This window comes from Panthera tigris, chromosome D1, assembly GCF_018350195.1.
Source record: "Panthera tigris isolate Pti1 chromosome D1, P.tigris_Pti1_mat1.1, whole genome shotgun sequence".
NCBI lineage: Eukaryota > Metazoa > Chordata > Mammalia > Carnivora > Felidae > Panthera > Panthera tigris.
The window spans coordinates 67,621,754-67,643,838 of NC_056669.1; the positions used below are offsets into that span (position 1 = coordinate 67,621,754).

At 37.5% G+C, this 22,085-nt stretch overlaps 1 non-coding gene and 1 pseudogene across 1 annotated transcript; one reads left to right on the top strand and one right to left on the bottom strand.

Moving 5' to 3' along the window:
• Positions 1-22,085, bottom strand: part of LOC102962352 — a 67,483-nt pseudogene continuing 45,398 nt past the window's right edge.
• Positions 11,207-11,313, top strand: LOC122231547. The gene has a single exon (XR_006208818.1). It is a non-coding gene; the product is annotated as a U6 spliceosomal RNA (small nuclear RNA).

Sequence of the window (22,085 nt, forward strand, 5' to 3'; positions counted from 1 at the left end):
ATTTCAGATGGAATCTGGCATCACCCTGAAGAAATTCTAACTTCACACTGTTGGGGTAGTTTACCAAGATAGCTTCAGAATAGACTAACTTTACACGGCACATTTAAAAAAAGACACATTTATTCAGCATCATGATCAGACTATTACATTTAGCAATCAACAGCATGGGTGCAAAAAAAAAAATCTACAGTAAAACCCTTTGTTGGAATGCTTTACACTTTCCACAGAACAGAAACTAAAATAACCTGCTATACAATTAGTCACAAATACAGTCCTCGAGTTTTTTGCCCATACACATGAGTATTGTCTAAAATATGTCTTCTTTGTAACAGCTAGGCCCTGCCACCACTGTGTTTGGCTGAGTTCACAAATCTGTTGTAACCTATAGCTTCCCTGTCACTTCTCTGGCTCTCCCCTCCTGCTAAGCTTTGTTTCCTGGCAGTAATTAAAACCTTACGCCACTGCCATAGCTACTGCTGCTGCTGGAACTGCCACAGCCACCTTGGTTTCATAGTTTGGCAAAGTATTGGCCTCCACCACCATAGGGGCCAGTGCTTGTGCCTCCAAAATTTCCTCCTTTCATGGGTCCAAAATTTGAAAATTGATTGTTGTAATTGCCAAAATCATTACAGCTTCCACCACCTCCAAAGTTGCTTCCACTACCGCTGCCAAAGCTGCCTCCACCTCCTCCATTGTTATAGCTGTCATAGCTGCCACTCCCGCCATAGCCACTGCCCTGGTTTCCATAACCCTGTCCACCACTTTGATAGCCTCTGCTTCCTCCAGAGTAACCAGGGCCGCCTCCTCCATAACCACCATCATTACCAAATCCGTTATAGCCATCCCCACTGCCACCATATCCACCACCACCTTGACTGCCACCAAAGCCACCTCACCCACTGAAGTTTCCTCCATGGCCAAAGTTGTCATTCCCACCAAAACCACCTCCACAACCACTGCTGAAGTTCCCAGAACCACTTCAACCTCTTTGGCTGGAAGAAGCACCAGCCATCTCTTGCTTAGATAAAGCTTTCCTTACTTGACTGTTGTGGCCATTCACAGTATGGTATTTTTTAATGACAATCTTGTCTACAGAGTCATGGTTGCCAAATGTTACAAAAGCAAAGCCTCTCTTTTTGCCACTGCCTCGGTCAGTCATGATTTCAATCACTTCAGTTTTCCCATACTGTTCAAAATAATCTTTTAGGTGATGTTTTTCAGTGTCTTCTTTAATGCTACTGACAAAAATCTTTTTCACAGTTAAGTGGGCACCAGGTCTTTGAGAATCTTCTCTCAAGACAGCCCTCTTTGGTTCTACAACTCTTCCATCCACCTTGTGTGGCCTTGCATTCGTGGCTGCGTCCACCTCTTCCACAGTGGCATGCATACGTGACAAACCCAAAGCCTCTAGAGAACTTGGTGTTTGGATCTCTCATTACCACACAGTCCGTAAGCATTCCCCACTGCTCAAAATGGCTCCTCAGACTCTCATTGGTTGTTTCAAAGCTCAAACCTCCGATGAAAAGCTTCAGCAGCTGTTCAGGCTCTTTGGGAGACTCAGACTTAGACATGATGGCGGTAAGAGGGGAGACTTTCACGATGCTTACTCGGTGGCTTCCACAGGCAGAAAGGCAACACTTTTCTTCTAAGAACAGGCATAAGTCAAGGATGTCTACTATTCTGCATTGTACTGAGGTTTGGTCCCAGCCAATGCAGTAAAGGAAGAAAAAAAGCATAAAGCTTGGAAAGGTGTAAGTAAATTATTACACACGTAAAATACTTACCCCCAAATCTACCAATTAATAAGAGAATTTAACAACCTTTCAGAATACAAGATCAATATACAAATAGTAACCGCATGTCTATATACTAGCCACAAACAATTGGAAAATAAATTAAAAATACCATTTACAAAAGTATCAAAAACCAGAAAAAGTTTAAGAGTAAATTGAACAAAATATATGCAAGCCCTCTATACTGAAAATTATAAAACATCTCTGGGAAATTAAAGAAGACTCAGATATATGGAGAGATATAACATGTTCATGTTGTATGAAGCCTCAATACTGTTAAGACGTCATTTATCTTAAGGTTGATCTATAGGTCCAACATAATCCTGTTATGAACTAAATTGTGTGCCCCCCAATTCATGTGTTGAAACCCTGACCCCCCCGTACCTCAGAAAGTGACTGCATCTGGAGACAGGGTCTTTAAAGAGGTGACTGAGTTAAAATAAAGCCATTAGGGTGATGCCTGATGCGATCCGACTGGTGTCCTTTACAAAGAGGAAATGACGAGCACACAGAGACACTGAGGATGCCCCCACACAGAGGAAAGACCATGTGAAGACACAGCATGGAGGCAGCCATCTGCAAGCCAAGGAGAAACTAAACCTGCTGGCACCTTGACCTTGGACTTCTAGCTTCCAGAACTGTGTGAATATACATTTCTGCTGTTTAAGCCACCCAGTCTGTGGTATTTTGTTGTGGCGGTGCTATCAAACTCACACAAATCCCCCCAAAATCCCAGAAGGCTTTTTTTATAGAAATTGACAAGCTGATTCTAAAATGTAAATGGAAAGGCAAAGGGCCTGAAATAGCCACAACAATCTTGTTAAATCTTTTTAAAAAGTCATAGGACTTATATTGCCTGATTTCAAAATTTACTATAAAGTTACAGTAATCAATGCAGTGTAGTATTGGTGTAAGTGTAGACAAATAGATGTCTAGAGAAAACAGACGCAGACCCATGTGTATACAGTCAATTGATTTTTCACAAAGATGTTAAGGCCATTCAATGAAGAAAGAAAAGCCTTTTCAATGAATCCGACAACTGGATATCCATGTTAAAAATCAAAATCAAAAACCTCAGACCATATACAAGGATTAATTCAAGATAGGAAAGTGCTAAAACAATAAAACTAGAAGAAAATATAGGAGAATATCCTTATGACCTAGGGATAGGGAAAACGTTTCCAAAGAGAACACAAAATATGCTAAATATAAAAGGAAAAAATGATAAATTGGGCTTCACCAAAATTAACAACATCCACATATCAAAAGATACAATTAAGAGGGGTTGGGGGGGAAGGCAAGTCACAGACCAAAAGAAAATATCCGCAAAACATATACCTGACAAAGAAGTTGTATAAGAAATATATAAAGAACTACAAATTGGGGCACCTGGGTGGCTTAGTTGGTTAAGTGTCTGACTCTTGATTTCAGCTCAGGTTATGATCTCATGGCTCATGAGTTAGAGCCCCACATTGGGCTTCCTGCTGACAGTACAAAGCCTGCTTGGAATTCTCTGTCTCCCTCTCTTTCTGCCCCTCCCCTGCTCACTCTCTAACTCTCTCTCAAAAATAAATAAACATTTTTTTAAAAAGAACTAAAATCACTAATAAAACTACAACTATTTAAAAAGGGCAAATGCTTCAAGAAGAACTTCACAAAAGAAGATATATAAATGGCTAATAAGCACATGAAAGGATGTTTAACATCATTAGTCATCAGAGAAATTAAAATTAAAACCGAAATGAAATATCACTCCACATCCATTAGAATGGCTAAAATTTAAGACTGATGATACCAGTTGTCAGTGAGAATATAGAGCAACTGGAACATTCATACATTGTTGGTAGTTTGTTAATGGTACAAACACTTTTGAAAAATAATTTCTTGTTTTTTTAACTTTTTTATTATTTTTAAAAATTTTATTGAGACATAATTGATATGTACCATTATATTTGTATACAGCATGTATATTACATCCCCAGGACTTACTTATTTTATAACTGAAAATGTGTACCTTTTGACCATCTTCACTCATTTCACCACCTCAAAGCATCCCCTGGTCAATCTATTCTCTGTATGTATGAGTTCCTTGTGTTTCTTTTTAAGATTCCACGTGTGAGATCATATGGTATTTGTCTTTCTCTGGCTGGCTTACTCTACTTAGCATAATGCCCTCAAGTTCCATTCATGTTGTCACAAATGGAAAGATTTCCTTCTTTTCATGGCTGAATAATAGAATAATATTCCAGTGTGTGTGTGTGTGTGTGTGTGTGTGTGTGTGTGTGTCACATTTTCTTTATCCATTCACCCATTATTCATCCATCGATGGACATTTAGGTTGCTTCCATGTCTTGGCTATTGTAAATAATTATGCTGCAATGAACACTGGCATGCAGATATCTTGTTGAGTTAGTGTTTTCATTTCCTTTAGATAAATAACAAGTGGAACTGTTTTTTATAACAGCTAGCACACTCCTACCTTATGAGCAAACTGTTCCACTTTTAGGTATACACTCAAGTAGAATGAAAACATGTATTCACAAAAAGACTTGTGCAAAAATATTTATAGCGGCTTTTTTTTCTTTTTTCTTTTATTTTTTAATTCAAGTATAATTAGCTTATAGTGTTATATTAGTTTCAGCTGTATAATATAATGATTCAACAATTCCTCAGTGCTCATCACGGTAAGTGTGCTCTTAATCACCTTCACCTATATCATTTATGCTCCACCCACCTCCCCTTTGGCAACTACCATTTTGTTCCCTACAGTGAAGAATCTGTTTTTCAAAAGAGACTCAAAAATATGGAGAACAAACAGAGGGTTGCTGGAGGGGTTGTGGGAGGGAGGATGGGCTAAATGGGTAAGGGTCATTAAGGAATCTACTCCTGAAATGATTGCTTCACTATATACTAACGAATTTGAATGCAAATTTTAAAAAATAAAAAATAAAGTTAAATTATAAAAAAAAGAATCTGTGCTTTTGTTTGTCTCTTTTTTCTGTGTTCATTTATTTTGTTTCTTAAATTCCACATATGAGTAAAATCATATGGCACTTGTCCTTCTCTGACTGACTTATTTCACTTAGCATTATACCCTCTACATCCATCCATGTTGTTGCAAATGGCAAGACTTCATATTTTTATGGCTGAGTAATTTATATATATATATATATATATATATATATATATATATATATACCACACCTTCTTTATCCATTCATCTATGGATGGACACTCGAGTTGCTTCCATATCTGGGCTACTATAAATAATGTGCCAATAAACATAGGGGTCCATATACCTTTTTGAATTAGTGTTTTTGTTTTCTTTGGGCAAATATCCAGTAGTGGAAGTAGTGGATCATATGGTAATTCTATTTTTAATTTTTTGAGAAACCTCCATACTGTTTTCCACAGTGGCTGCACAAGCTTGCATTCCCAAGTGCACAAGGGTTCCTTTTACTCCATGTTCTCCACAACATTTATTTCTTGTGTTTTTTATTTTATCCATTCTGACAGGTGTGAGGTGATACTATGGTGTGGATTTGCATTTCCTTGATGATTAGTGATGTTGAGCATCTTTTCATGTGTGTGTTGGCCATCTGTATGTCTTCTTTGGGGAAATGTCTATTCATGTGTTCTGCCCATTTTTAATTGGATTAAAATTGGATTTTTAATTGGATTTTGTTTTGGGGTTGAGCTGTATAAGTTCTTTACATATTTTTGATATTAACCCTTTATCAGATGTATCATTTACAAGTATCTTCTCCTATTCAATCAGTTGCTTTTTGTTTTGTTGATGGTTTCTTTCACCATGAAAAAGCTTTTTATTTTGGTGTAGTCCCAGTAGTTTAATTTTGAATAGCATTTTTATTCTTATACCCCCAAAATGGAATAAACTAAATTCATCAACAAATGAATGCATAAATTGTGGTATATCTAATATGTAATGCCACCCATAAATTAAAAAGAACATATTACTGATACATTCAAGAACATGTGTAAATCTTAAAACATAAATTAAGTACAAGAAGCCAGACACAAAATAGCATATAATGTAGAATCAATTTATAATATATTTGAAAACTGGAAAAACTAAACTATGGTGGTAGATATTAGAACACTGTTACCTCTGGGATACAGTAGGAGGTTGTCTGGAGAGGAGGGAGAAGAAACTTTTTAGAGTGATAGAATTGTTTTCTGTCTTAATTAGTGTTTTGTTCCACATATAATTTGTCAAAACCATCAAACTGTACCCATAATGAATTTCACAGTAAGTTAGTTATACCTTAACAAAGATATGAGTTAAAAACAGAAAAAAAAAAGAGAACTAATAAATACATCTAAAAGTTAATTATTTGAAAAAAAGAACATAATAAAATAGACTGTTAGCTGATGTAACTGGGAAAAAAAGGGGGGTTTTATATACATAAAATTAGAAATGACAAGGAGGAAATAACCAAACTAAGCACTTTTTTAATGATAAGAGTTGACTTTGTACAATTCTTCGCAAATAAATTTTGGAAAAGTAGATGAAATGGATAATTTTCTAGCAAATACAACTTGTCAAAATCAATCCCAGTGGAGACAGAAAGTCTAAACATATAAAATACCACAGAAGAAATAGAGGAAGCAGAAAAAATTTCTCACAAAAATGTCCCAGGTCCAGGCTGTTTCTCAGGGAAATTCTGTATTTAAAAATTATTATATGAAGTGAGTATAACATCTATCTAAACCTGAAAATGATTGCATCAACAAAAGAAAATTACAGACCAATTTATCTTATAAATATCAATAATTAGCAAACAGAATCCAACAGGACATTAAAACATTCATCATGACCAAGTAGAATAGATTCAATATTCTAAAATTCATTAATATTATCCATCATATTAATAGAGCTTAATAGAGCTAAGAATTATATAAGTGTGTATCTAGAAAAATCCAGATTACTACAGTACTAGAAAACAACTACAAACAAAATAATTTAGTACAGTAGGTTATAAAATCAATATACAAAAATCAGATCTTCCCCTATATACAAATAAAAATCAGTTTATATTGGACGAGAAAACCACCTTTGTGAAAACTAAATAAAATTAAATACCCAGGTGTAAATTTAGCAAGAAATGTCCAGGACCTATAGGAAGAATAAGTATAGAATAATTCAAAAATGCACAAAAACAACCTTGCATAAATGAAAAGATATAACACATTCCTAGACAGGAAGACTCAATATCAGAAATTTTAGGTCAAAATAAGTTCATAACATGTCATATAGTTCATAAATCTAATATAATCCAACAAAAATATGAGTAAGTTTCTTTCTGGAACTAGATCATTTTTTTATAAAATTCATTTGGAAGAACAGACAAGCAAGAATAGCCAAGAGGGGAAAGCCTGAAAAGAGAGAGAGAAATGGGAAAGGGATAACATTGTGAGACATTGAAACATACTCTAATATCTCTAATTAAAAATGTGGTGGTGCAACATGCATGACCCAGTGGAACAAAATAGAAAATCCAGAAATAGATCCAATTGCATTTGGAAATTTAGTATATTATAAAGGAAGAATCTCAAGTTATTGGGGAAAATGATGACTTTTTTTTTTTTAAATCAAAGGCATGGAGCTAACTGAATAGCCATAGAAAAGATAAAATTGTATTCATTGCCCAAACCATGTACCAAGATAAATTCCAAGTGGATTAGAAAATTAAACATATTAAATGAGTCCATACAAGTATAGAAAAAAATATTCTATAATCCAAGAGTGAGGGGCACTTTCCTACCTCTGACTCAACGTTTAGAAGCCATAAGGGAAAAGATTAAGGAATTTATTACATAAAATAAGAAAAAAAAATTTAACTTACATGGCATAAAAACACCATAAGGAAAGTAAAGAAACAAATAACACACTTCAACTTTTTCAATTTTTCAACTTTTATCATAAATAAAAGTTTAATATTTACCATATATAAAGAGCCTTGAAAAAGAAAGAATGAGAGGTGCCAGTTAAGCGTCTGACTCTACATTTCTGCTCAGGTCATGATGTCACAGTCATGAGATTGAGCTCCATGTTGGGCTCTGCACTGACAGCATTGAGCCTGCTTGGGATTATTTCTCTCCTTCTCTCTCTCTCTCTGCCCCTTCCCCTCTCACTCACACATTCTCTTCTCTCTCTGTCTCAAAATAAATAAACTTAAAAAAAAGAAAGAATGGAAGACTAATAATGCTACAGAGAAAAAATGCTAGGAATCTATACAGACAATTCATAGAAAACTAAATACAAATGCCTTTATCTACATGAAAAGATCTTGATTGTGCACATAATAAGAAAATGGTAAATTAAAAACACAATAGTATACCATTTTTCACCTATCACAGTGGCAAAAAATCCAAGATTGATGAGTATTCATTTGGCCAGGCTTTGAGAAAACATGCACTCTCATCATTGCTGGTACAAATCCTACAGAGGGGAATTTGGCAATTTTTAACAAAATAACATATGCATTCTGACCCTTTGACCCAGGAAGCTTACTTCTAGGCATCTGTCCTAAAGAAACACTGACAGAAACACAAAAATATGGACACTTATTTTGTAATAGCAAAAACCCCAAATGTTCATCAATAGGAGTCTACTGGAGAAACTACAGTACATCCAAATAGTGAAATACTATGCATCTAGAGAAACCAATGCAGACTATCTTTGTATATAACTATAGCATAAGCTCCAGAATATAGTTCTGTACACACACACACACACACACACACACACACACACGAATCAGATATGGATTTACTTATGTAGATAATTACAGAAGTATAAACCATAAAGTAAATAAAATCTTGGCTAAAGGGAAAGAAGGAAAAAGGGAGTTTGGGATGGAAGTTGGACTTCTGTGAATAATACCTTGTTTTTTAATTTTTTATAATTTTTTATTGAAGTGTATAGTTGACATACAATGTTATATTAGTTTCAGGTGAAAAAGAGAGTGAAATTGACAATTCTATATATCACACGATGCTCACCACAAGTGTAGTGTTTTTTTTTTTTATTTGACCCAAGAGACCTACTTCTAGGAAAATGAGCCACAAAAATGTTTTAGGTGACTACAAATTATGTTAAATCAGGATGAAAAAACAATTCCTAAAACAAAAGCAAAATAAAATAAATGGATCTAACTGTGCATTGAGATTATAGCCTATATGCAGAGGTATATTATTTTAAATGGTTTGAAAATACAAAAGTTCATAATAACTATTTTCACTAATCCTATTTTGGCATGATTTTTCTAAAATCTATATAATAAGGTAAAGCAAATAAGCAATTACACTATTGTCATTAAGAACCAAGACTTTTAGGGGCGCCTGGGTGGTTCAGTCGGTTAAGCGTCCGACTTCGGCTCAGGTCATGATCTAGTGGTTGGTGAGTTCAAGCCCCGCGTCGGGCTCTGTGCTGACAGCTCAGAGCCTGGAGCCTGTTTCAGATTCTGTGTCTCCCTCTCTCTCTCTGACCCTCCCCCGTTCATGCTCTGTCTCTGTCTCAAAAATAAATAAACATTTTAAAAAAATTTAAAAAAAAAGAACGAAGACTTTTAGCATAAGAGGAAAAGATTCAAAATAAAATTGAAGGGTTAAGCAAAGCGCTGTAATCTTAAATTTGGGTTGAAAGTATCAGTATAAACTTATAATATATTTTCTCTTTAAGAGGGATTTCCTTTTCCAAGCTTGGACACCTTTTGTTTCCAGAAAATGATGACTGGGGACATGGTCATGTCAGAATTCAGGACGCAATTCAAGAAAGAGGTTCACATTCACTGGCCAGAAAAAAAAAAAAAATCAGCACAAAAGAGAACAACTACAACGGATTTAAACACATGGAATATGTTTAAATTCATAAGTTCCTTCCTAATAATAGCATAAAACAAAAAATCTCAGTGGTTACCTCTGGAGTATTTAAGGGAACCAACCCGCTATTCTGAATGCAGGTAAGTAGAGGGAAAAAATCAAACATTCAACCTATTTTTCCTGATTAAGCTATGTCATAAGTTATCTAAATAGTTAATGAGGAAAGAGTTCTCTCTATCGAAATAGTCCATGTAATAAATGATGAAGGAATGACAGAATTAGAATGCCGCCATTTTGCAAATCCCCAAATGAAGTCATGAATCTGAACAATGATTATTAATGGCTGTTACATCACAAAAAAGAGACAACCGGTCATGTGTGCTGGCTGACAGAAGCACATGACAATACTTACAATGCAGTCTTGCAAAGAGAGAAAGAAATCTGAATCGGACCAAGTCACCAGGCCTAGCTGCCATTTTATGGGAAATATAGGGGACAAAGGAGCAAGGTAAATGTTACCAGAGATATGCAGTCCTATCTAGAAAACAAGAAATGACCTGGTCTCTTCAACAAATGACATAAAAGGGAATAAAAAGAAAGGCAGGGGAATCTATAAATTGCAGAGATAAAGAGAAATATCAACCACTTGCAATGTATGAATCTTATTTAAATCCTAATTCAACTGGAAAAAACAGACAATTGTGGAAATTTGAATACTGGATATTCAATGATATTAAGGACTTATTAATTTTTCAATGTGATAGTGTTAATACTGTTCTTTTAGAAAGCTCTCATCATTCACAAAAGCATACAGAAGTATTTACAGATGACATTATTTGGGGGATGTGTGTTAAACACTCTGTCAGGGGGAGGGAGGGGTACAGATGAAACAAAAGTGGCTGTGAGTTTATTTTGTGTCTGGGTAATAGGTTCATGAGGGTTCACTGTACTATTCTGCCTAATTTTGTGAATTTTTCAATTTGTTATAAAAACTGTTTAATGCAAGAAGTTCATAGATTGGGTAATTACTATATATTGGTGAAGGTAGACCTTTTGAAAGTAGAGAACTGAGCAGGAAAATCCATTAACTGCAGATAAGTCACTCAAAATGTATCCTTTCTTTTTGTCACTTTAGGCAGCCTCTTTTTCACTGGGGCTGGATTAGCTGTTTCACAAATGCTCCACACGAGTATGTATGCCCAGAAAACTCTCCATCTGGAGAGGCTACTGCACCCTGGGCCCAGGCCACCTTCCCAGACTACACCACCTTTTCCTAAAAGCTGCCCTAAGTCATTCTGCCTAGGCCACAGTCATGCGGTGGGCACACTGCTGCTCCAGTAACATACCTAGGACCCTCGGGGAGTTCAGTCCTTCTCCCACCATGAAGTTCCCTCGGGCCAGACCTGACCATAGAGCTCTTTCCTTCTCTGGGTTTTAATCATTACTTTTTCACCATTGTCTCTGTTTCTTGAGGTCTGTTTCTATCAAAATCATGCACACACACACACACACACACACACACACACACACACACAGTAACTAGTAGTCTCTTACAAGAATAGGCACCAGTGCTGGCTTCAGCAGCACATGTACTAAAATTGGAATGACACAGAGAAGATTAGCATGGCCCTTGCACAAGGGTGACATGCAAATTCGTGAAGCTTCCATATGTAAAATTAAAGAAGAGGCACCTTATACCTATCATCTGCTGTGTCAGTCCCTGCTTACCCCTCTGCATTCAAATACTCACAATGACCCTGAGAGGAGCTATTATTATCCTATTTTACAGATGAGGAAATGGAGGGAGAAGCTTCACCAAAACTGCACAGCTTGTAAATGGCAGAGCTGGGATTTAAATCCAGGTCTACCTGCTTGCAAAGCAAGTTTATTTAACCATAAATTGCCTGAATTGCCTTCTTTAGCAGCAAAGTGGCTATTCAATCAGTGCTCGCTGGGAGATACATGAATCTAACTGAGAAATTCAGGCTTCCTGCTCATGTCTTCCCTTTCACAACTTCTTTATGTCCTAATGCCAGGCATCCCTTTTGCTCCCTGGACTGGAGGGGCTGAAGGATGCTTTCCACCGGGCCTGGAAGAGTATAAACACATCTGGAAGGAGGCCGCTGCCAAGCAAACCATGCTCCCCCCAGAGTGCGGACAGGATGAGGTGGCTATAAATAATCACAAGAGTGTGAAGAGATTCTCTCCCTGGACTCCCTCTGCAAAAGGTTGATGGTAATTGATGAGGCTACAGGGACATGCCAATCCTTCTGCTCTTAGAACCAGGTGTGGTTATTTACAGAAATGTCACTTTCCCAGCCCTCCCTCCCTATCTCTGCCAGAGGCTTGGAGATCAGCAAATAGCAATTTATTGCTGCCCCAGGGCACACAGCAATGAGGCACCTATATGCCCCACTGTCTACAAACCAGGCTCAGGCTCCTGCTCTGGCTGAGAGATGCTTCCTCTTTGGAAATTTGGAAAGACAGAGAGATCACAGATTTGCCCCCTTTCCAGGCAGAGGGCGGTCAAATGAACCATATCACAAACCACCAAGTCAATAAAATCTGGAGTTTCCACATTGCCCAGCTCATAGTGGGAGAAATAAATAGACCACTGGAAGAGAAGTCAGATGAGTGGCTACCGACCCCAACTAGGCCATCTGTTAGCAATCGATGTCTGAGCTCCAGTTTCCCAACTGTAAAATGGAGGCTAGTCTTCTGTCACATGCCAGACACAAAAGAATACATTAAGTAATGGAGTTAAATGACCTGTATTGTGTGAGACCTTCATTTTCATAGTCATTATTATAATGAAGTCCTATAAGCCCCTATTAGGAGTGTCCATGATAGGTTTCAGAAAATAGTTTGCACTTGTTCTGCCCTCATTCCCATGGCCTTGCTGGTCAGTGGCATGAGCAAAGTGGAAATGCAGCATATAAATTTGATTTCTCACAGCATCCGAATTGTAGATGAAGATCATTTTGTTATAACAAGGTTTACACCAAAAAATAAAATAAAATCAATTTCACAACTAAATAAAAATGCTTTTGGGAATAAGAGAGCAGAGCTACATCTCAAGATAGCCCAAGCTGGCTGAAAGTTCTACTCTGAATAACTGGATCTCAACCAATAATGGATGGAAAATTGTCATGCTCCTTCCTTGCTCAGGGTGATACCAAAAGACCACACCAAAGGCTCCCCACTGCCAAGATGTCCAGGGTGGCCGGTGCAGATAGAGGCCAGAGAGAATGATAAGCAACAGGACACCTCAATCTGATGTTCCAGCTTCTTTTGGGGGCTCCACTCTAGTGCCTCTGCCAACAGTATCCCTAGGAAGTAGCTCACACAGATAACCTCTCTTAGCCCTGCAAAGTGGAAAACTTGATCTGTAAACAACAGAGCTGGTATTTGAATCCAGATCCATCCACTTTCTAAGAACCATAACCTGCTGCCAGCCTATAATTGGACTCCCCATTGCAGGGGAGTCCACTTAGAGTCAACAGGAACTATATCTTATTCCCTTTATTCTGACACGCCTTTAGCCATCTGGCCCTTTTGTGCTTCCACAGAGCAGGCTTGTACTTGGAAAGTAAAGCCCCAGAGATGCCCCCATCTAAAAAGGATATCAGGCTGAACTGACAAGGGTAGTTTGTCTCTTGGTCAGGAGGGGAGTATTTTTCCTTTCCTCAGAAGTTCGAACCCCAAAAAACAATCAATTGAAAACATGTATAAAAAAGCAACTTAGTTTTATTTCTCTCCTTAGGAATAGATGTTTTAGAAAAAGTTCTGACCATCTGATTTTGTGTTAGGATGAAGAAGCATAAACAATAATTTTTATAAGCCATAATAATAGTTAACATTCATGAGTACTTTATTATTTAAGTGTCAAAATTTATGCTGAGTGATTTACATGAATTATCTCAAATGATTAAACAACCTGCACAAGATTCTTTACCCCTATTTACAGGTGAGGGAGAGAGGTCAAAGTGATTTACCCAAGATCACACAGTAGAGAGGCAGATATTCTGAGGTAAAGCCCCACACTGGTTACATAGGCTCCAGGCTTTGTTCTACAGAATCTATTCAAAATCCTTTTTTAAAAATCCTTTCTTTGGATAAACAAAATGTGGTATATCCATACAATGGTATATTATTCAGCCATTAAAAGGAATGAAGTGCTGATATGTGCTACAACATGGATGAACCTTGAAGATGTCATGCTAAGTGAAGTAAGCCAGACACAAAAAGACAAATATTGTATAATTCCACTTATATGAAATATTTATGATAGGTAAATTCATAGAAATAGAAAGATTCAGGTTACCTCTGGAGACCTGAAGGGGAGAATGGAGGAAGAGGAGAATGGAAAGTTATTGTTAATGGGCATAGAGTTCCTGTTCGAGGTAATAAAAACATTTTGGAAATACTGGTGATGGTTGTACAAGATTGTGAATGTATTTAATACCACTGAACTGTACATTTAAAATAGTTAAAATTCCAATTAAAAAAATTTTATACCGTATCTTTCTTATCTATTTGCCTTTCAATGGACACTTAGGTTGCCTTCATATCTTGGCTATTGTAAATAATGTTGCAATAAACATAGGGGTGCGTATATCTTTTCAAATTAGTGTTTTTCATGTTCTTTGGGTAAATATCCAGTAGTAGAATTACTGGATCATATGATATTTCTATTTTTAATTTTTGAGGAACCTCTATATTGTTTTCCACAATGGCTGCACCAGGTCGCATTTGCACCCACAGTGTAGGAGGGTTCCTTTTTCTCTATATCCTTGCCAACACCTGTTATTTCTTATGTTTTTTATTTTAACCATTCTGACAGGAGAGATCTCATGGTGGTTTTTATTTGCATTTCCCTCATAATGAGTGATGTTGAGCATCTTTTCATGTGTCTTGTCGGCCATTTGGATATATTCTTTGGGAAAATGTCTATTTGAGTCCCTTGTTCATTTTTGAAGTGGATTGTTTAGGGTTTTTTGGTGATGAATTAAGTAAGTTCTTTGTAGTTTTTGGATATTAAATATATCATTTGCAAATACCTTCTCCTACTTGATAGTTTGCCTTTTGATGGTTTCCTTTACTGTATAAACCTTTTTATTTTGATATAGTCCCAATAGTTTATTTTTGCTTTTGTTTTCCTTGTCTTAGGAGACATATCTAGAAAAATGTTGCTATGGCCAATGTCAGAGAAATTACTGCCTTTGTTCTCTTCTAGGATTTTTATGGTTTCAGGTCTCACATTTAGGTCTTAAATACATTTTGAATTTATCTTTGTGTATGGTGTGAGAAAGTGGTCCAGTTTCATTCTTTTGCATGTAGTTGACAAGTTTTCTGAGCATCATTTATTGAAGAGACTATCTTTTCTCTATTGTATATTCTTCCCTGCTTTGTCAAAGATTAATTGACTATATATTTGTGGGTTTATTTCTGGGTTCTATATTCTGTTCTATTGATCTGTATGTCTATTTTTGTGCCAGTACCATACTTTTTTTTATTACTACAGCTTTGTAGTGTATCTTGAGATCTGGAATTGTGATACCTCCAGCTTTGTTTTTCTTTCTCAAGATCGCTTTTGCTATTCAGGGTCTTTTGTGATTACACACAAATTTTAGGGTTATTTTAGTTTTGTGGAAAATGTTGTTTTTATTTTGACAGGAATTGCGTTAAATCTGTGGATTGCTTCAGTACTGTGGACATTTCAACAATATTTGTTCTTCCAATCCATGAGCATGAAATATCTTTCTATTTGTGTCATCTTCAATTTCTTTCATCAATGTTTTATAGTTTTCAGAGTACAGGACTTTCACTTCTACAGTTAAGTTTCTTCCTAGGTATTTTATTCTTTTTGGTGCAATTTTAAGTGGAGTTGTTTTCTTAATTTCTCTTTCTGCTACTGCATTATTAGTGTACAGAAATGCTACCAATTTCTGGGCATTAATTTTGTATCCTGCAATTTTACTGAATTCATTTATTACTTCTAGTAGCTTTTGGTGGAGTCTTCAGAGTTTTCTATGTATAGTATCATGTCATCTGCAAATAGTGACAGTTTAACTTCTTCTTTACCAATATAGATGCCTCTAATTTATTTTTCTTGTCTGATTGCTGTGGCTAGGACTTCTAGGACCATGCTGAATAAAGGTGGCAAGAGTGGACATCCTGTTCCTGATCTTAGGGGGAAAGCTCTAAGTTTTTCACCATTGACTAAGATGTTATCTGTGAGTAACATAGATAACCTTTATGATGTTAAGATATGTTCCCTCTAAACCAATGGGTTGAGAGTTTTTATCATAAGTAGATGTTGAATTTTGCCAAATGCTTTTTCTGCATCTATTGAAATGATGATTTTTAACTTTGCTTTTGTTGATCACATCGACTGATTTGTGAATATTGAACCACCCTTGCACTCCTGGAATAAGTCCCATTTGATCCTGGTGAATGATCCTTTTAGTGTATTATTGAATGCAGTTTGCTAATATTTTATTAAGGATTTTTGCAACAGTGTTCATCAGGAACATTGGCCTACAGTATGCTTTTTTTGTGGTGTCTTTGCCTGGCTTTGGTATTAGGATAATGCTGACCTTGTAGAATGTATTTGGAAGCATTCCTTCCTCTTCTGTTTTTTTTTTTTTTTTTTGGGGGGGGGGGGTAGGGGTATAGTTTGAGGAGAATGGATATTATCTCTTCTTTAAACATTTGGTAGAATTTACTTGTGAATCCATTTGGTCCTGGAGTTTTATTTTTTGGTAGTTTTTAAATTATCAGTTCAATTTCATTGCTAGCAACCAGTATGTTCAGATTTTCTATTTCTTCCTGATTCAGTTTTGGATGATAGTATGTTTCTAGGAATTTATCCACTTCTTCTAAGTTGTCCAATTTGTTGACATATAAATTTTCATAGTATTCTCTTACAATCCTTTGTATTTCTGTGGTTTCAGTTGTTACTTCTCCTCTCTCATTTATGATTTTACTTATTTGGGTGCTTTTTTTTCTTGATGAGTCTGGCTAAGAACTTACCTGTTTTATTTCTCTTCAAAAAACCAGCTCTTGGTTTCATTGATTTTTTTTATTATTTTTTAGTCTTTGTCATTTATTTCTCCTCTGATATTTATTATTTTCTTCCTTCCACTCACCTTGGGCTTTGTTTATTCACCTTTTTCTAGCTCCTTTAGGTGTAAGATTAGATTGTTTATTTGAGTTTTTTCTAGTTTCTTGAGGTAGGCCTGTATAGCTATATATTTCCCTCTTAGAACTGCTTTCACTGCAACCCAAAGATTTTGGACTGTTGTGTTTTTACTTTCATTTGTTGTCATGTATTTTTTTTAAAATTTCTTCCTTGATTGTTTCATTGACTCATTGGTTGTTTAGTATCATGTTGTTTAGCCTCCATATGTTTGTGTTTTTTCCAGTTTTTTTTCATGTGATTAATTTCTAGCTTCATACAATTGTGTTCAGGAAATATACATGCTATGATCTCAATCTTCTTAAATTTATTGAGGTTTTTTTTGTGGCCTAACTTGTGATCTATTCTAGAGAATGTTTTCCATGTTCACTTTAAAAGAATATGTATTCTATTGTTTTTAGATGGGATGTTCTGTATGTATCGGTTATGTCCATCTGGTCTAATATGTCATTTAAATACAGTATTTCCTTGTTGATTTTCTAATTGTGTGATCTATTCATTGATGTAAGTGGGGGTATTAAAGTCCCCTATTATTATTGTATTATGTCAATTTCTCTATGTTTGTTGATAGTTACTTTATGTATTCCAGTGTTAGATGTGTAGATATTAACAACTGTTACATCTTCTTAATGGATTGATCCCTTTATCATTATATAATGCCCTTCTTTGTCTCTTGTTAGTCTTTGTTTAAAAAAAATTTTTTTAATGCTTATTTATTTTTGAGAGAAAGAGCATGAGCAGCACAGGGGCACAGAGAGACAGAAAGAGAAAGAGAGAGAGAGAGAGAGAGAATCTGAATCAGGCTCCAGACTCTGAGCTGTCAGCACAAAGCCCAACACAGGGCTTGAACCCACGAACCATGAGATCATGACCTGAGCTGAAGTCAGATGCTTAACCGACTGAGCCACCCAAGCATCCCTTGTTAGTCTGTTTTAAATTCTATTTTGTCTGATATAAGTATTGCTACCTTGACTTTTTTTTTTTTTTTTTTTGCTTTCATTTGCATGGTAAATGTTTCTTCATCCCTTCACTTTCAGTCTGTATGTGCCTTTGGGTCTGAGGTGGGCCTTTTGTAGGCAGCAAATATATGGGCTTTGTTTTTTTTCTTAATCCAGTCTGCCACCCTATGTCTTTTGATTGGAGCATTTAGACCATTTACATCAAACTCCAAATTTTATGTTATATATAAGTATAACATATATAAATATACAGTTAGCATAAAATCTGCTTAAGTTAACCAAAACTGATTTCTGTTACTTGCAACTAAGAATGTGCCTGATCCACTAAGATGGAACTTATGCTCTAGGCCACAATAGTAATGACCAGCCCAAATTACCTTGAAAAACATTTAAAAAAACCAAACAGATGAATAAAAGCTAGAGAGTAGACAATAGTTTGTCAATGTACAGACTAGATTTGGGGATTCTTTTGCATGGGTTATCAAAGGTTACCCATGCAGGATGCCCATGCAGGATGAGAGGTTGAGTTTTAGAAGCATCCAGGAGGGACATTATTTTAACAGTATCCTTTTCAATTTTAAATAGAAAAACATATCAGAGATAGAAACTTTATAGGTCTTCTATCATGCACTATGGAAAATTCAATAACAATTCCATCTGCTGTACCAGAAAGCCCTGATGTTATGAAGTCACAAAGAACAAGGTGGTACCTAGGCCAGACTTCTGGGAAGAAGATGCTTTTCATGGAGCCCACAACTCCTCAAGGTTGGAGCCCACACCCCAGGATGGTGATTACAGTATCTCAAATCAAATAGTCCTTACCATTGTAACCTGGCTGCTGAAATCTTAGTGCTAGGCTAAAGGAGTAAAACCAATTAAGTTGCTATTCCTTGCTGTTCCAGCTGTGCCCCCCCAATCCTAAACTCTCCCTCCAGGCTGCTTCAATATCTCTAATTGCTCCCCACTGACCAAGTTTAAGTGCGATTGATCCATAACAATAGCTTCCTGACTGGTCTCATTCATTCATCAGGTATCTACTGACTACCAACTATGTGCCTGGCCCTGTTCTAGACCCTAGGGAAAAGTAATGAACAAAAGAGAATCCTCAGGGAGCTAATATTCCTGTGGATCCCATCATCTAGTATCACTCCTCTATAGTACATCCCACACATTAGCCAACAGAGACATCTTTCAGAAACACAGATATAATCATAGCCCTCTCAGGCTGAAAATCCTCCCCTAGCTCCTCAATCCCAAGGATGAAGTTCAAGCTCCCTGGCCCACAAGACCCTTCTAAACTTAGCCCTACGGTACCATACAGCCTCACCTTCACCTTCCCACTTATGGGAAGCATCCCACTTATGGTGAAAAGAGCTTGGCACAAACAACATCAAGAATCACGTGGTGCACCTGGAACTTGTGGGCAAAGGGATCAGCAGGTGTGCCCAGGCTCCTGTCCTCTAGGCATCCTGCAAAAAAGAAATGTTTAGGCTGCAGCACAGCTGTGTGTGAAGTGGGTCATCAGAGGGCTCTACCCTTTGTTGTTTTCCATTTGTAGGGACCAAATGTGGAAGTGGCTTTGCTCTAAGAAGAGGGAAAAATAAACATTTAGGACTTCAGGCACCAAGGGATACAGGCTGAGGTACCAGGTGTACAGAGGACTGCTGGGAGGTGCCAGCTGCCTAACACCTTGAGACTCTGGGAGCCCCCATTCCACAGGAAACTGAATTAAGGCACAGATAACTCTGAGGAGAGAAGAGAGTTTATCCAGGTCTATGAGAACTGCAGCCTTTCCTGGGATCAAAGATTCGTTCATCCTAGTTCCCCTTATTGGAAAGCAATTCAGAGACAGCCCCTATTGTCATTTATTCACCAGTTCCACCCATCTCCAGCCACACCCCCATCACAGCATGTATCCCATCCCCAGACACACCACGCATTCTCAACACTCTGGTACCTCCATGCCTTTATACATGTGCTTCTTGGTGCCTGTGGCACTTTCTCCCCTCTCTGGAGAATTCTTTCCACAGATGTCAAACACAGCATTGACAACGGAAGTGGTTCTACATGATCATTCAAAGCCTGACTTCTTGCTGAGACCTCTGATCACCCCTATACGTATATACCATTTCACGCATTGGGCAGAATTAAATTTGTGCCCCCTGGGAGTCCTGCTAAATTCTGCTTATTACTATCTATTTCTTTTCACATTGTCTCTCCACTGAATTATGAGCTCCTCAAATGTAGGGTCCATGCCTGTCATCCCTATATTCTGCCTGCCACAGAACATGTTTGTGGAAGATAGAAAACTGGAGTAGAAACACCATTTTACTGCTCTGGAGTCTTAGCACATGTTGTTCCCTCAGCTCTCCCCATCACGTCAAATGACTGGCCCCTTCTTATTCAGTAGGTGTCAGCTTATTCATCATAAACCAATACAAAATAAGTCACTTTCCATGTGGCACCCTCTTCTTTTCCTCCATAGAACTTTTCATAATTTATAATTTCATGTTCATGGTCTATCTCTCCTGCTTGACTATAAGCTCCAAGATACATAGAAGTGCTTATTTTATTCCCTAGTGTATGATACAGTAGTGGGGAGGTAGGGGAGGAGTAACTTAATCTGTGACCATTTTTTTTAATAAGGAAGCATACCCGGCCTAGAAAACAGACAGATTAATGAGACATTCTTTCTCCTCACCTAGTCCTGCCCCATTCCCACCCAACAGCAGCCGTTCTCCACCTTACTGTACAGTGGAATTATCTGGGAAGTTTTAAAAATTACTGACACCTGGGTCACCTCATCAGGCATTCTGATTCAATTATCAAGGGTATTGCCCAGACATGGTTAGGTTCAGATGCTGCCCAGCTGATTCTAATGTACATCCAGAGCAGGGAGTCACTGTCCTACAGCAGGGGTTGTTCTCTCAGGTTTTTAATGGCTTTATGGGACTATGACTGCCAAATCTGTCACCTGAGATAATTTTTGGCACCTAACAGAGAGAAGCCCACAGCTCCTCTGGCCACCGGAGTACCAGCACCTACGCTCCTTAGAGCAGATAACGTGTGCAAGATATAGTAGGTCCTGTTGCTCCACCAAGAGGCCCCCAATAAGCAGATGGGATTGAGCAAGCAGACCTGGTGTGCTGCAAAGAGGAGCTAAGGCAGTAGTTCCTCAGGAAGTGGCTAACAAAGCTGGATGGTCATCCATCCATGGAGAACTTTGTTTCTTCATCCTCAAATGGGTCAAACAGCCTTTCCAGGAGGATAGCTCTCCAGCCAGACAGTTCTCCCTGGCCCTGCAAGTAAGAAATGGGCCACAAGACTTGTGGCTTATTCTCAATATAGTCCTCATTGCTTCCGCATAAACATTTTAGAGTAAAGTTATCATCAGGCCTATGTTTAGAAAGACAGCTCTGGCAGTGGGGCTTCTATTAGTAGTATAATATCTTCTAGTCCACAAACTTTTACTGCATTTCTTCTAAATACCAATCACTGATCTACAGGCAGGAAATTCTAAAAAATGAATAAGATAAAACCTCTCCTCTCCATAAGCTAGTGGGGAAAATAGGCTGATGAATAGATTGTTGTAGACAAAGGGGAAATGGGAAGCCAAGAATGTGCCCAAAGTGTCATGGGTGACCATGCGGCAGTTCCTGAACTAAGTCGCAAAGGATGAATGGGAGTTGGCCAGGTGGAGGATAGGAAGACTTCTGAGGCAGAGGAGTCAATGTGAACAAAGGCTACTTGAACAAAATTTAGGGATAGCTAGCCTGACAGAGAGGAAAGTACATTGAGTGAAGAAAGCCACCAGGTGTTGTGAAGCAGTGTGTGGGGAAAGGAATCACAATAGCAAATGCTTACACAGTGCTTACTATGTAGCGGACACATTCTAAGTGTAAATGTATGTGTGTGGATTTATTTTATGTATGTATTTATTTATTTACCCATTTAATTCTCATGGCAACCTAAAGAGATAAGATTATCACCCCCATGTTATAGATGAGGAAACCAGGTCACAGGCAGTAAAAGCAACCACCCCAAATCACACGGCAAGTGGCAGAGCCAGGATTTATACCAAAGTAGGCTGGCTCCAAAGGATATACTCTTTTTTTTTTTTTTAATTTAAATTCAAGTTAGTTAACATATAGTGTAATAATGATTTCAGGAATAGAATTTAGTGAACACCCAGTACTCATCCCAACAAGTGTCCTCCTTAATGCCCCTCACCCACTTAGCCCATCCCCCTCCCCAACACCACCCCCCTAGCAACCCTCAGTTTATTCT